Source organism: Stylophora pistillata, chromosome 3 (assembly GCF_964205215.1).
Source record: "Stylophora pistillata chromosome 3, jaStyPist1.2, whole genome shotgun sequence".
Lineage (NCBI taxonomy): Eukaryota > Metazoa > Cnidaria > Anthozoa > Scleractinia > Pocilloporidae > Stylophora > Stylophora pistillata.
Window position 1 is genome coordinate 6212974 of NC_142521.1, and position 17042 is coordinate 6230015.

At 38.3% G+C, this 17042-nt stretch overlaps 1 pseudogene across 1 annotated transcript; it reads right to left on the reverse strand.

Annotated features, from left to right (window-relative positions):
• Window positions 1-849: 849 nt before the first annotated feature.
• Window positions 850-14046, reverse strand: LOC148734292 (adhesion G protein-coupled receptor L2-like; annotated as a pseudogene). Its single transcript, XR_015999075.1, has 14 exons — window positions 13872-14046; window positions 11633-11972; window positions 11144-11430; window positions 10004-10281; window positions 8937-9203; window positions 8530-8685; window positions 7356-7625; window positions 6730-6894; window positions 5628-5837; window positions 4609-4768; window positions 4315-4451; window positions 2910-3167; window positions 2072-2183; window positions 850-1604 (listed from the first exon to the last, which is right to left on the reverse strand). The product of XR_015999075.1 is annotated as an adhesion G protein-coupled receptor L2-like (transcript).
• Between the last annotated feature and the right edge of the window lie 2996 nt (window positions 14047-17042).

The window sequence follows — 17042 nt, forward strand, 5'->3', positions numbered from 1 at the left end:
ATAAGTCTCCCATTTTGGCTGCGAACGAGAATGGGTAAAAGATAACTAATTCTTGGATGTTGTAACTCCAAGTTTACTCATCAGAATTAATTTTTCTGCCCAGAATTGCGGGTTCTTATAGAACTTCACAGAAATTTCCTCCATGTATACTTAAATGGTAGTCTCAGGATTGCCAGTTATGACGACTGCTATGGCCGATGGTATTTTAGCTTTAATGGACAAATTCCCTCGCTCCATATCACCCCTAGAACGATTGACGGCGCGTTCGAAAAGAAAACCAGCAGAAACCACGATCTTCGTCGTCACCACCAGGTCACAGTAACAACATTCACAAGGGAAAGGAGCGAGTGGGATTCTGGGTTGGAAAGTGAGTTACGGGCCAAAGGGGTGCTGACGAGTACACAATAACACAAGCTGGCATTCAATGTCCCGGATCTTCGTTGAAGAGGTGTCAGCGGCTCAGCTGTAAGCATATCACACGTGATGAACAGGGCATTTTAGATATTTTAAACAGAATTACCATTGGAACTCCCAAGAGAACTAGGTAGAAATTTCATGCTTGTGTAAGATTTAAAGCTTGAGAAATAAAGTCCAAGAAAATAGTCAAATATCTGTTGAATATCGAGGATTCTATTATTTTCCAACAGGTAATTGGTGAGGCATGTTTCAAGGCTGTTTTCGGGCGTTGTAATTGAATATATAAAAGTGAATTTTCTTTAACTGTGAGCATTTCTTCCTGGTACATTTGGTGACTTACAAGTGATCTTGCTGGAATAAATTGGCCAGCTTTGCTGACCAAGTCATCGTGAAAGAAGACATTTTCGTAACCTTAACTGATGTAAAATAGACGCCTTTCACAAATACTTTATCATTTTCTCAATTCTTTATAGCCCTGGTCAACGCTGGGTTTGCAAAATGGAACTGGACTGCACGGCCGAGAAATAACCCTCTCGGACAATATTTTTTTGTCAAGCATTGGTGATTTATGGTTATGAAGACGAACTCTACATTCTGATGATGTTGACCGTTTGCACTGTAAATTGCGCTAGTTGAATGAAAAGGAAAAGTGCAAGAGACTAGGTAGTGTATGGTTATACCCACGAGCGGAAACTAATTCAAGTGATGTAATTTTTTTTTTTTGTTTTTCAGGCGCCCCCGGCCACGGACCCTTTAGTGCAATGGTCAGTGCTGCAACGGCCGGACGACATACACTCGGGACTTACGGATTTGCATGCATATATATATATATATATATAGCGTGTATTTAATTTATTGTGATAATTATTTTCGGTATAACGGACATGAATAAACGTTTTTTAACTTAACCGCGGTGTACTGCAGAGGCTGGGTTTACAAAATGGAACTGGGCTACACGGCCGAGAAATAGCCATCTCGGATAATATCTTTTTGTCGAGCATGGGGGATTTATGGTTATGAAGACGAACTCTACATTCTGTTGATGTAGACCGTACACACTGTAAATCGCGCTTGTTAAATGAAAAGGAACTTGAATGCCAGCGAATAGGTCATAAAATGGAGATCATCAACTGCTTTCTTGGTTCTTTGTGGCCAGCAGACGAATCCTTTGTGTTATCAGAGATAAACTGTGGAATAGATCAGAATGAGAGCTGTAAGGTAACCTTATAGTCCCCCTCGCAGCTGTTTTTAGTATCGTCACGCAACGCTCCTCCCCACAAACTGAGGAGCGTTGCGTGACGAGACTAGAAAACGGCTGCGTGGGAGACTAGTAATCTTACAAATTATATGCCGTTTAAGTTTTTCAACCTACAAGAAGAATTCGTCTCTTAAGTCTTACAGCAATCCGAAAGGTGTACATAGGTGACTCTGAACTACTGAATCCACTCATTTTAGTCTTTACTTTTAACTAAATTTTAAATCTTATTGAATTGGGGATACTAAATGACATTCACTGGCAGAGACAGTGACGATGACAGAGACAAGAGCTTAACAATTTCCCGACACACTGGTTTCTCTCTGTGTCTCCAAGCTGATTAGAACAACGCAGATCTGAGGAAAGCTAATAACTAACAAATAGTTCAATGATTATCACCTATCTCAGTTGGGCTTCTCTGTCTTCCTGCCTTCTGGTCAGTTACCAAGTTAACTGTTTCATGCAGCGTTGCACTCTTCTTGCACAACATGCTTATTAAAGGGTTTTTAACCTAGTGAAAAGAAATTAAAAGACTGAAAATCATGACTTCGAGCTACCGTGAACATCATATCCACATTTCGCCGATCAAAACCTGTTAGAGTAACTAGACGTACTGCTTCATCAAAGAGTATTTTGTTAGAAATACCTAAAGCTAAGACTGTTACGTTCCAGAATAGTTTCTACTCTAGAGCCTCAAGAACATTTAATACACTTCCAGAATACTTGAGGGTCAATACCCAATCTATCAATGTTTTTAAAACTAATTTGAAGAAATATTACTTAGATCTAACTTCAACTGTGTATGATCCTGCATTAATTCCACAAACTTTCAAAAGTGTCTGCATAAAATGTCATGAGTAGACCACTAACAGCATTACCAGCCAAACTCTGTTGCTGATTAACTATTTCTAAACACATAATTCCTACCACTCGATTCTAATTTGTAATTGTAATTTGTAATTTTTTTTTTTTTTTTTTTTTCGATTGTGTAGGAGTCTCGTTTATGGAACGTCAGCTCTGTGAGATCTCTCCTGCCAAATTGTTTTTGGCGAAGCTTATAAATAAATAAATAAAAATTGTCGTTCATTGCCGTCTATTGAAAAACATTAAATGTTACCTTTCCCACATTCTGAACAGAAGCCGTAAGGTATATATCTTCTTCAATAACAAAAACGTTGTTAACTATTCAGACTATAGACAATGTGAGATAGTCACTGAAAAGAGGAAAACCACTCACCGAATCGTCTAGAATGCAAAAGCTGACAAATATGAAAACTCCTTGTATTGAATTCAAAATGGCGAAGATATAGTGAAACCCATCTGTAGACGTAATGAATGTGAGAAAGCCAAAAGACCAAGTGACACCAAGAATTGGCAGCAACATTGCAAAACGTCTTAACCAGTCCTTCACTTGCTTGGCAGGCGTTACGTTATTTTTGGATTTTGTTACTCTGATTATTTGACGCAGCAACAAAATGAGAAGAACTGAGTTGATCTAAGTAGAAAATACAGAAGCAAGTAATTACGGAGAGGAAGAGATAAATGAATGAATAAATAAATAAATAAAACAAGATAAATGAAGTAGGATTTCAGTCAGCTCTCCCGACGCAATCGGCTTTTATGAGTACCCCACTGATTCAAAAATCCTTGTTTCAATTGGCCGTTTGTACTTTGTGATCAATAAATTATTTTTGGACGCTTTTCATCTCCGATTGAGCATGACAAAAGAGAGATTATTTTGACGTCCTCTTCGTGTTTGTTTGATCGTCCGGTGAAATTGAGGAGAACTACTATTCATGATATCTAATTCCTGTCCAGATAAAAATTCACATCAACCCCTGTTATCTTTCTCTTGAACATGAGATTCCTTTCCATTCCGTATCAAAATAAAATAATTAATTTGCAACTGATACTGACACAAGAGAAAGAGGAGTTTTAAGATTTCATTCATTCTCTATCATTGATTTGAAGATTTTTGTTCTTCATCTTGATCATGTTATGTTCGTCCGTTGTCGGCTAGGAATTTAGGGTTTTGTAAAGAAGGTAAAATCAGTGAGAATCGATCTATTTTCGATCACTGGTGTTATGTTGCAGATTGAGGCATGCATCTTGGCCAAGGAAAGTTAGGAAGAACGGAGGACGTAGTTTTATATTAAAACCTGGTTCGTAAATGAGACCTCACATGTACATTCACACAATCTTAGAAATACTGAGTTAAATTATTATGTCCCCAGACCCAGAACTGAGTCTGCAAAAGGGAGCCTACACTACAGAGGATCTGTTCTGTGGAACAGGATTCCCTGAGAGATTAGAAAACTGCCAAGTTTAAACGTTTTTAAAACTTCATTTCATGGGAAATATTTTTCTGATACACCGTTGTAACTTTTATTACCAACAATGTCAGTTTTTGTATTTTTAACATTATAGTTAATAGTTCCTTATTATTCACGATGTAAGTTTTGTATTTTTAATATTAAAGTCAATAGTTCCTTAGAGTATTTTAGTTTAGTTTAAACACGATTCCTAGGGAGACCATGTAAAATGATACGACTTCGTGTATAAATAAAGATTATTAAAAAAAAAAAATCTGAAATAAATTGCATTTGTTATGCCGGAGCAGGTTGGCAACAGAGTCTACTCACAGACATGATTATTGCAACTGGAGCAACAAACGCCCAATGAATAAGCCAATGATCTGTTGTAAGCCAACAGTTATCGGCTGCATAGGCCCTGGGTCCAGCTACTGTCAGGGAAACGGCCACTATAGGAATTGGTGCACCTGAAACGACCAGAAACGAAGATATTAGTGAACACGTGACTACCTCGTCACCCTCGATCATCCGAGTTATTTATGTAATTGTGCAAAGACTTTGTCTCTCATCATATCAATAGGCTGTGGAGGCGAGCAAGGCTTTGCTCAGACAAATCTCTCTTACCCCATCCCAGAGCATAAAACCATTTCTTTTTGGAGGCCAGAATTTCTTGCCGTTCAACTTTTAATACCAGGAAGTACAGGATAACACCATGACACAGCATCCAGAAAAACACGGATAGTTGGAAGTAATGGAGCAACACTGCAGTAGTTGTGCATAACTCCTGTGGATTAGAAAAAATATATTTTTGACGTGTCAGATGATATAAATATATCATCAGGACTTGTCTCATATAATTCCAGGTAAGACTTCTTTAATATTTCATCTTTGGTCTGCTAACAATTTTTTTTTTTAACTTAATCTAAATTTTCATTCAGCACCTTTGATTTAATTGTATGGATTATCCTATAGTTTAAGGAAGCCTATACTTTTATAAGCCCCCGGCTTCTAATGGGCTTCCTTGCTATTAGCTCTTCAGTTCCTTTGATTTTGAAGTTAATTTAGTTAGAATAGTTCTTTTTATCTTTGATGTATCATAAATTTTGTATTTGGTCAATTTTTTTCTGGTAATGGCAAATAAAATGAATGAATGAATGAATGAACATATCACGTACTCGTACGTGTAAAGTCCTAACAATGTCGCTTGTGTACAACACCTAATCACTCCTTGCGTGATCAGGTACAACAGCTAATCACTTCATGCGTGATGAAGTTTGCTATTTTCAGACGAAACACGTAGGAAATTAAAACAAGATTTTATATTTTAGTCTTCACTGTGTTATTGAGCTCAAAATCTTTAATATTTCTGAATCCGAAAAACAGCATTTGCGACTTTGCTTTTGGGCTAAGGGTAAAGCTGTATAATATTGTTTTTGCAGATTCTTTTACAAGGAGCCTTCTACACTTTTACTGATTTTCAGTGAAATGTCTAATGAGGCTTTGAACTCCCTCGTTTGAAAGGTGAAAATTTAAATTTGTATTTCTGCTTTTAGTCTTGGCCAAAGCTGTATATCATAAAATATGCAAATTCTCCAGGGATATGTCGAAATTTCTAGCAGACTCAATGATAACTATATGATTACCTTTGACTTTCCTATTTCGTCCGCCAGGATTATGAAAACGTATGACACAGCATGGGCAACAAAAAATTGAAGTAACATCATTGTTCTGAAACTTTTCACTTTTTTCCAGCACACGAGGAATATTACACACGTGAGCACCAAAAAGAACAGCGAGCATGCGCAGCCTATCGTGGAAATATGTTTGAGATGCAGCTGATTACGAGTTGTCACCTGAAAGGGATTTTGGACAAAAAATTAACGAAAAGAACCTTTTTCAGGAATTAAACAATAACACCGACAACAATGCTGATAATAGTTGTGATGATTATCTTCACTATGGTAATTACGATAAAATTGATGATAATGATAATAATAATAATAATAATGATTAAGTAATAATAGTAACCTTTATTGAATCTAACATGAAAGTGTATAAAATATAAAAAAACCTTGCAAGTTACAATTCTCCTTTTAAAGAAAAATATCACTGACCTAAACTACATAATTATACGGCTATGAATAATAAAATTATAATGTGCTGTTTAAGTAGTCTATATCTTACTTTAAGTCTCTTGACAAAGGAAATGCAAACTCTTCAAAAGTTCAACGCAAAAAAAAAAAATAATAATAATAATAATAATAATATAATAATAATAATGAGGCTGATACAGGGTCACCACTTTGGCAGGTATATAAAAGATAATTATACGATTAGAGAACACTGGTTCCCTAAACGTGTAACAAGCAAACAATGGAATAATTCATGATTGTGTTACAACGAAACATAATTATGTTATTTAGTAAGGACAGAACTCATTATTTCCTAAAACGTTACCTACAACGAACGTGCAAGGTTAACAAAGTGTGAATAAGCCTTATTTCTAAAGTCATCTTGAAAAGTTCAGTTCTATCATTATCATAGCCTTAGTTACCTAAAGATTCCTTTCGTCAAAGATGAAGAAGTTTGCAGGGGAGTTCCTGAAGTCTTCACCGTGTTACAATAGAAAATTTTAAAGGCAAAGAAATGTTTAAACTGGAATACTTATCTGATATTGGTAATCGGTAAACGGACATTGAGTGGTGATAGTTGGATTAAAGATTTGTGAAGACACAAGCAACTCACCGGTTTGTTGTTCATTAAGACTGCAAAGATGGTTAAGTGATTACACTCGCAAGTGGTAACACGCGAGTTTGACTCACGATCAACGCGCACACACCCACGCGTCAGCCACGTCCTCTGTGATTGGCCGATCTCCCAGAACACGCACTGTCCAATCAAATCATGACGCTATGAAAAATACATTACGAGTAAGAGAGTTTTTACACTGTCACTTACAGTATGCCTGAGACTAACTCGTGTATCATTTGCTGCTTACTTCACGTATATTCATACCCAGATGGGTCGGGTGTAACTGAATTCATCAATGCAAACACTTTGATGTCTCACATACGAAAATGAATCGCATTTGATCCATTCTGTAGATATTTCCAATTTGCAAAAAACTAATAAACGGAGTTGAATAAGAAGCCTCTGCAAAACAATACCATATTTTCAGCGTCTTTGTTCGAGACAAACGTTTCCTACGCAGTTCAGAAAACATGCTGACAAACATGTTGTTTTTTTCGTTACAACTTTGTCCTGAAACACCATGTGTATGTAACTAAGCCAAGGCCCGACAAAGTACTATCTAAAAGAGGATTGCTAAGTAAAGTTTAAGACACATAAATTCTAGAGACTTAAAACGATACCTTGTAGGTGTGATTAAAAGCCAGTTTGATAGGTTTATTCAGTGGACCAACCGGGCCATGATTGTGTATTGTGACAGACATAATACTTGAGCCGCTCCTCTGAAGCCTTCCTCCGCTTCACTGATTATTACTGGATTCTTTTGTTGGAAGTCTAAGAATATTCTGTAGTGTTCTGTAAACAATGGTCGACATGCGAGTTTCCAAAGTGTTTGAGAAGACTGAGCCAGGAACCAGGAGTGTAGCACCATAATGAGAGAAATCAATCATCAACTGGGAAATGAGATGAAATACGCAAATTCATTTTTATTCAATGGTAACCGTGCAAACTAGTAAGACTTGACCGCAAAACTGTTTTGTCTCTGCTAAAGACAAAAACAAAAACGAGAGCAACAATAACAAAATTATGAATGGCTTTCTTCTCCAATATATGGCGGCATCAAGACATCTACAACTAGAACTCCCTTTTGCGTGAGGGATGAAACAATACCCATAGCCTTCAAAGAGCAATTTCCTACTTTTAAAAATTCGCTTTTGGAAGAAGGTTAAGGTTTGGGTTCCTGTTTTTCCCGGAAAGTCGGCCAAAATACATGTTCGTTTTCTTTGCGTACATTAACTTAGATTAATTAACCTTTTCAGCATTACATTCCCACATTCGCCCACCGCCTCCCGGTTAGCGCAATTGGTTAGAGCGCCGGATTATGTTGTGCTGGAGGTTGACCAATACTCATGGTCTTAAAATAACTGAGGAGAATTTGCTACCTTTCTATAATATCAAGAAATGGATATATATTCTAGTCTTCTCGGATAAGGACGAACAAACCGTAGGCCCTGTCTCCTGCAGGGTTAGGGGTAGGAGACGTTAATTTTCCACGCACGAGATAACTGTGTGATGGATATCTTCCCCTGGGGTGGGATGGGTGGGTGTTATTGTTTCACAGGGCCCCATTTAAACCAGCTACCTTGCTGAACTGGGCTATCCTGTATAAATATTCGTAAATACAAAATAATACAAATACAAATACGAACTCTAATGATATCAAAGGTTCTAATTTTCATCTGTCAAAATGAAGTAGGAAACTTTACGATTTCAATTAGCATTGGGTGAAGGATTGTTACACAAAATGAAACAGAGGAACAGAAAACAGAATTTTTCTCTGATCGATCGATGACTTACGTCAAGGTTTGCTTTCAGGCGATCAGCTCTAACAGCGATGTTTTCGGTTAATATCACCAAGTTGGTTGAGTTAATTGAGTTTTCAAGATAACTCATAATCTGCGAACCAAAGTCGTCCATAGCTGCCAGAAGAATGTCGGTGATGTTTTGCCTTTCCTGGAGAAAAATAAGTGTATTATTGACGTTGTACTTAACGTAAGAACAGACCACCCGAGGGGAGTTTGCAAAACCATTTCTTCTCTTGAATTTAGTGGCCAGCTGGTTTTATCGCAGCCAAATACACCCATCGATACATGATTAGGCTCCAATTCACTGTCTGTCATAATTTCTGTTCCTACCAGGACTCACAAAGGGTTACACTGAAGTCAAAACTTCAAAATTCCTAAACCGATTTAAATTATCAATACCTCTTGCAGGAGAAGCCACGTTTCCACATTTCCTTCAGCCAATAAATTACTTGCTATTTGCACGATATTCCTTTGGTCAGACGTTGTGTTAATGGCAGCGTTGTTTTCCCAGGAATTATACCTCATAATTTGTAGCAACACGTCCACCGAATAAGACAATTCGTCTGCGTTGAGTTTCAGTTGTTCTCCTGACTTGGTCAGGTTTACAAAGTTTGAGATGAACGCACTTAGGTTGGTGGAGTGGTTACCACTTAGAATAGCCTCAGCCTGGTTAGAAAATGATTAACAAAGGTAAATCAAGAAATATATCAAAAAATCTCCTTCGTTTTGGCCTTTTGTTGTTTACGAGCGCTCTCCGTTTTCGATAGTCGTTCTTTCTTCGCTACAAAATGGTTAGGAGTTGTTTGAAGGGAGCTGACGTTGTTTGTGAACGAGAGTTAATGACATTTCATGGGTAAGTTTACTTTAGGATGATTTGCAGGCTTTTTATCATCTACAGTAGAGAAAAACTATCTGTTTCTAAAGAGATCAAATTGTTAAATCCTAGGAATTTGACGAATCCATGCAAAATGGTGGTATCACCGTTATCGTTATCTCCGAAACCTTCCAATTTTTGTAACGTTATAGCCCGCAAAACCGGAACCAGCGGATGCTTTTAAAAAGTTATATGCAGCCTTGCTAAAAGACGAAACTGGTGGGCAAGGATAGTAAAGGGAACTCCAACACTTTTCTTTTAACAAGCGTAAAGCTCCTCAGAGAGGTTAACTGACGACGCAACCAAAGAAGCTGTTTACATTCTTAAACGCTGCATAATTTACTATAATGCACTTTTCTTAGCAACAATCCGTACTTGTAAAAATAAGGAAAGCATTTCTAAATATTTGTGCAAGTGTGATTACGTGATCAAAGGCGTAGGTCTCGGCTTTTTCAGACGGTTGATCCTTAGGTCGTTACCTTCTTAACGTCAACTTGGGAGCATTGGTTTGGACGTTGTTAATTAACTAACACCTGCTGCGGTGAACATATCCTACATTTGTTAGACATTATGTTTCTTCCATTAGTCGTACCTCTAGTTTTAGAGCAGAAATTCTGTTGTTTGAAGGCACTTCATGCGCAGTCCTTGATGTTGACCCTTTTGGGGTAACTGCTGATTCATACTTCGTTGAAATTGGTTGCTGTGTTATAACTGTTGATTTGTACTTCGTTGATGTTGGTTGTTGTGTGGTTTCTGTTGATTCTGCATAATTCGTTGATTTTGGTTGTTGTGTGGTAACTGTTGATCCATACTTCTTTGATGATGGTTGCGGTGTTGTAACTGTTCTTTCGTGCTGTGGGAGATTGCTACCTGCATGAATATAAAACCGAATAGTTGTAGCAATCATCACCGTCTGAATTTAATGTTACCTAGAATAATTGAGATACAGCATGAATGAAGGAAAGAAAATCCACTTAACATCGGGAATCCAAAACGATCATCGCTGATTTTGACTGTAGTTGAGTGAACATTACATATTTTAGACCGTAATCGTCACGTCTCGCCTTAAGAGACTCTGTGACAGACCATTACGTGACGGCGTGAAATAAATTTACCGCGTATCAAGTCTTCTAGTCTCCCTCGCAGCCGTTTTTAGGATGTCGCGCAATGCTCCCCCCGTTCTTTTTGTGGGGAGCGTTGCGTGACATCCGAAAAAACGGCTGCGAGGGAGACTACAAGTCTTCCCGTTCGAATTTTGTCCGCAAGTTGGAAGCGGCTTTCTTTTCTGGCGACCCTCAGTGAATTAATGATCTCTTTCAAATGATGTTACTAACATATATATATCGTTCTAATTTATATCCTTACAAAAACACTGCAACAATATTGACTGACATGTATTCATTTCATATAGAATGATATTGTGGGACTGGATGGAATCTAGTGTATAAAATCATAGTTAGTAGAGGGGACTACTAACTATGGTAAAATTAATCTTTTATGAGTACCTCCTATTGAAAACGAGAGGGGAGAGGTAAATCTGTTACTTTGTAGTTTAGATTTCTTTAATATGGAATCATTTGGACCTGGCCTTTTTATCAGCTAAACTGTTTGAATTTTCTGTAATTTACCAGCACTCTGTTAACGTAAAAGCATAGGAAAGGCTTCATTCTTCCGCAATTAACAAGAACTTAGGTACCCGTTCCTGGCTCAAGGGAAAAAAAACTGAAATTACCGTCTTTCATCTTGCAGCACTTGAACTTGTCAATACAGTTGAGTTTATTGCAGTTACTTTTGTAGAAACCGGTCATGTAATAACCTTCCCTGTGGCATCTGCTCCAACCTCTGTTGTTGAATGATTCAGCAACATCTTCAACGTAACAGTCTTCATAACCGCTGGGACGATGCTGTGGTTGGCAACATTCTACCCCAGCTATGTTATTCAAATACGCGGGAGGACCCTTATCGAGTCTGAGGCCACTCATGTAAAAGCCATCAGGACACAGGGCCCACACATCAAATCTGATCAGTAGAAAAGAAGGCAGGAATCAACATGGTCTAAACAACTGTGTTTACATACTCTCATCTAAACTGGTCTGTCGACCAATGACAGCGCGCCTGTATGTCAGTTACTTTATAACACAGCAACAGTTGTCACCACAGCTATTCAAATTGATTAAAATTTAGTTTCGACGGCGTGGCATGTAGGAACAGACTAGCTCACCTATCCAAAGTAAGTGACCAGTCTACACGTGAACAGTTTGCAGGTTGACCGACAAATTGAGGCTCCACAGCTCCACAGCATTCCCCTTCTTGTAGATTTCCAACCCTTTCCGCGTCTTCTCCTCCATAAAGAGTTCTCTGAAATCCCTTGAGGTACTTGCGATTATTAGGACACACAGACCATTCAGTAGTTTCCAATATATCCCACCAGTCAGCTGTGTTGCACTTCTTCTGACCTGAAGATCGGCGGGCCAAGGTGAACATCAGCATGAAACTGATAATTGGGGTAATGTTCACAAACTGCATCCTACTCCCTCTTTACTGCTTTGTTTCCACTACGACTAGAAAGGAAGAGTGTCGTATAAAACGATTAAACGCATAGATAAGAACTGTGATTCAACTCAACCATTTATTATTTTTCCGACACGAGGTCGCGTAAAAATCGCATGACCAAATGACCTCTTTACTATATCTGTACAATAAGACATCAAAGTCTTCTGAACAAGTGGCGAGGATATCTGTATTACTTTGGGGAGAATGACGTATTAGTAGATAGAGCCGGAGAGCGAAAAGTAAAGCTCTGTTGACAGTTAGGTTATAGTGAGCTCAAGAAGACAAAAACCGGTGTGGGAGATTGAAAGAATTGCCATCCAGGACGTTTCATCACCTAAAAACGTCATTGAAGTTTCATTTAAAACGTTAGTACCCCACCTCTGTTATTTACATATATATATCTATATATATATATATAGATATATATATGAAGTGTGGAACGTAGATTTTCGTAAAACAGTGCTCAATACATTAATGTAGAGCGAAGTATATGTTTGAGGAGGAAAGAAACAAATAAACTACGCTTTCATCCAGACAAGCCTGTTTCGTGGTTGCCCACTCGTCATTTTAAAATCCCCTGATGAAGGGGGAACCACGAAACAGGTCTGTAGGGATGTATATGTAGTTGTTTCTTTCTGCCTACCACACATTGTATCCGCTCTACTATTTGTATCGAGCACTGTTTCACGGACATCAAGTTTAATCCCCCTATATCGTACAGTATATATATATTTTGGCAGGAAAAAGACAAATAAACTACAAGTTCAATCCATATACATATATATATATACATACATATATATACATACATACATACAGTTGTAGTTAAAAGTGGGCCTTCCTTTTTTAATGCTTGCCGCATTGCTTCTTTGCAATTGGTTACGCCACTCATATTAACGTATTTAGTATTCTTATCTCTTAGTTTTTAGGGTTTCTTTCTTGTATTTTGTCCATTGCTTTCTTTGTAATTAGTTTTTTTGTTATCTTTTTATTAGCACTAGTTCATTAGTCGTTATCTGTAATTACGTAATCATTAGCACTTCGATCCTATATAATGCTCTTTTTTTATTTCAAAAGTTGTAACGAATAACTGAAGAAATTCTCTTACCGAAACGTTTTTTGTTAAAAGTTTTTATATTTTTTACGTCAGAAGTTGTCCATCCTCGCAATTTTTTAAACTTCCTACATATACATACTCCACTGTCAATGTCACTGTCATCGCTCTATATATATATATATATATATATATATATATATATATATATAGAGCGATGTATATATTGTGGGGGGAAAAGACAAATAAACTACAAGTGTAACGTTTTGCCAGTGACAGTGGAGTATGTTTATCGTGTACGATTCATGTTAGCTGTAGAGGTATTTTAGGCGTGCTCGTAGATATGATGAATCATCAGGGGCTACCAGGCTATTTAAGATTTTGTAAGTTATGCAAGAGCCACTCGAAGGTATCGCTTTGGCTTTGAACTTTGCTTTATTGTTTATTCACTGCTGTATTTGAAAAATGTCATGCTCGCTGTATCCCACACAATAAACGAGATGCCCGCTCCTGATGCTAAGTTTGTATTTATTAAGATTAGTTACAAAATATTTTATAATCGTTTCAGAGTGGATCAGATCAGAGTAAAGTAGTCTGAATGGGTTTGTCAAAATTGCAGTATGTCGTAAACATGGGGAAAGTGATGTCAAAAACGATTAATATATTTCCCCAAAAAGATTCAAGACAGCTAAAAACCTACAACATGTAAGAATGCCGAAAACGTAATGTCAAAGTAGTGTGAAAAACTCAACTGAACATCTAAAACAATAAATTGGTAAAAATCAGACAATTGTTTTTATAGCGTGACATGACCGCAACATTATCATAATGAGCGAGAAGATAAATAGCTTACCTCGGTGAAGGATAACCAAAAGATAACATAAACGTTCTCAAATGGTAGCTGACTCTGTCTATGATCGAAGCGGTTCCGAGATAACTTATCACTATGGTCGTAGCAAGTAGTTTTTATTTCAAACGGAAACGTGACTATCCTTTCAGTGGCTTGAGAGAGAAAAGTGAATTCTCCGAAAAAAGGGAGGTTTAGTCGGTCAAGCATGTAATTTGCTTCCCATCACGTATTGGTTTCCGGCAAAGACACACTAAGCATAATTTGTGTATTTGCACGCAAGGTAAGCACCTGTAGACAACTAACCATTTAGTTCGGCACTCAGTCTGTAGCTGAGGTGTGATAAGCACCCTATTCTTATGTAAAATAGTTTTTAAAAAGCCACCTTGGTTTTGAAGAAAGTAATTGTAACGGCATTTATTTGAAATACTCTCTTAAAACAACTTCAAGGAGAGACTAAGGCATATTGATCGGCTTAGGAACACCTACGTCAATACCAAAAGAGGAACTTGGATACATTGCCCTCAGGCACTTGCTAAGTAATTTTGTGGCGCGGCATTTATATATATATTCAGTTTATCTGAGGTAAATAAGTTAAAATCCACCTTCAGCTCCGGTTTTAAAGAAGCTGGCTAATTATTGTTCTGACCTTGGACTCCTTTCTTTTAGCATTATGATGATATAGGCTTTAACAATTATAATAGCATGGAAGAAGGACGATACACGTCATCGCCCATTGTAAACATCTGAAAAGGAAGTCGTATGAGATGCTATTTTCAAACAGGATGTTTATCTTGAGCGATTGACCAATAGACTGAATGGAAAACAAAAAGGAACGAACATAACGACCTTTTCAAACTTTAATACCTTCGTGATTCCGATCGATCAGCTAACAACGCGATATTGACGACAACTGTACAAAAGTAATATCAATCATATGTCACGCAACGACCATCATGAAATCTAACTGACAGCTTAATATTGTTTGTTAATATTTGTTTGCTAATATTGTTTATTGAAGACAGCTAGTCGGCTGAAAAAAAATCTCATCCGTAGTCAATGATGTAGTCTCCCTCGCAGCCGTTTTTGTGGGGAGAAGCGTCGCGTGACGAGACTAAAAACGGCTGCGAGAGAGACTATCAATGATGAGGCCGCCAAGTTAAGTCGGTCAAGTCAGGCTAACATAGGTTTTTACATGACGTATGATGTGCGATGTCAGGAGAAAGAAAAAAAACCTGCATGGACTCCTTTAATGACCATCGTGATCACGGAATGCGGCAATTAATAAATACGCGCCTTTAAATTATTTGAATTTATAATTAAGGTCGCTTGTGGCCCGAAGGGCACATCGCACGTGAATAGGTTCGTATCAAACAGGATGTCATGTTGCGTATTTCAGACTACCAGCTGAAATGAGTTCGCATCCGGAGTTAATAGAGAGCTTAAGCACCAGACGTTCTTCACAACACGAACGGCAGAGAAGCCTCGTAAGACTGGATCGAGGCCTTCGTTCTTGGCGCGAATTAGGAAGGTTAAGCAGTCGACGTTTTTCAGACACGGACTTCGACCCGTGTTAACATGTCTTTGTTAAAAGGTGCTAGAGATATGACCTTAATAAGCATGGGAATAAGTTTCTTTACCCCACTCTCTTAAAGTGCTACTGAAACGAAATTTTCGTATCTGAAATATTTGCTCTAACTTGTAGTTTTGAATATGCTGATCATTATGAGATAATTTGCTTTGGCCAAAAAGAAGCGAAAGATATCTTTTTTAACCACTCAAATCAAAAATTTTACACAAAACCATGTCCGGGCCCTGGTACCGAGCGAAATGGATTGATGACGTCACTGGTTGTGTTCAGTCCGATAGCGTGGTTTATTTCACTCACTGTTTGTTTGTATTCGGGGGCGAAGGAGATAGCAGACATTGAAGTTTTGTCAAGTGAATCTTCTTCTGAACGAAGCGAAGTTGTCTCCAGTAGCGAAGAGGAAGATGGTGGCGTAAAATGGGGTTGACAGGCCTACACGACTCCCAAGCGTGTGTTTAGAGTAGCCTATTCAAAGTTTAGCCCTCACGATTATGTCTTTGAGCGACCGCCCTCTTTTGTAAGCTACGAGCGGCGGATTTTTGTATAGTTCGCTCAGTAGTGGTTGTGTTTCTATTAAATGCCAGTTTTTCATGAGAATTTGCTTTATGTGTGGCACTGAGTACGCACTTCAGGGATTGCGTCTTTTTCGAATCGTTCGCCTTCGTAGATGTACAGCTATTTTTTTTACTGTCTCGATCGTTAAGTTGTCTGGATTGCTTTCAGCTTGCGCCACGCGTGCTGATTCGATCGTACTACAGTTCTTAGTGTTCAGTGTTCCAGCCGTTTTGGCTCGTTTTCTTTTCTTTATTTCGGTATTAAAACGACCGATTTCACGTTCATAGAAGCACATGATCGCCTTTACTGTTTCTTGCTCCGCGTTGTTAAGGATTTGCGTTATCTCATTTTTTAAATCCTCGTCTGCTCTTAGTTTGGCCCTCGCCCTATATTGTAGGGATTCTGGGCATGTTCTGCAAGGCATTTGGTACAGTGGGATTTGTTCGTTATCCTCAGACTTGCCGAGTAGATCATCTTCAGTGGCGGTGTCGTATGAGGCTTCCATGTTTTCTTCATTCTCTGAATGGCATTGTTTTGGCCCGGGGCGTTTAGTAGCCCATCTTCCGTTATAATATCTTTCGAAATTTTCTGTTGATGGTCAGGCAAGACCGCGGTTTCGATCCTAATCTTGTGGATCTCGTCAGTTGCCGATTAACTAAATAGACTATTAGAGATTCGTTCTCGGTATCAGTCGGGAATTTTGCTTCCTATCTAGGCGAACCTCTCGCAGATAGCCAAGATGCCGATGTGGCCGCCGATGAATAAGACGAGGATGGCATTTTGCCCGAAATCCTCTTTTTCGGCCTCCCAACATGCAAGCCACACTCCATGCTTATACCCCTCTTTCACAGAAGTACACAACCAGTGACGTCACAGGGCTGTTTTGGCCGCGCCAAGATGGCCGCCAATTTTGATCTCAGCCGATCAACTTCGAATGCTTAAAAATGTACTTTCCGGTATGCGTTGGCCCAAAAAAAGTACACAGCGTTCGCAAATAACGTTCAAACTCTATTATATTGCAAAAATTTCGGTAT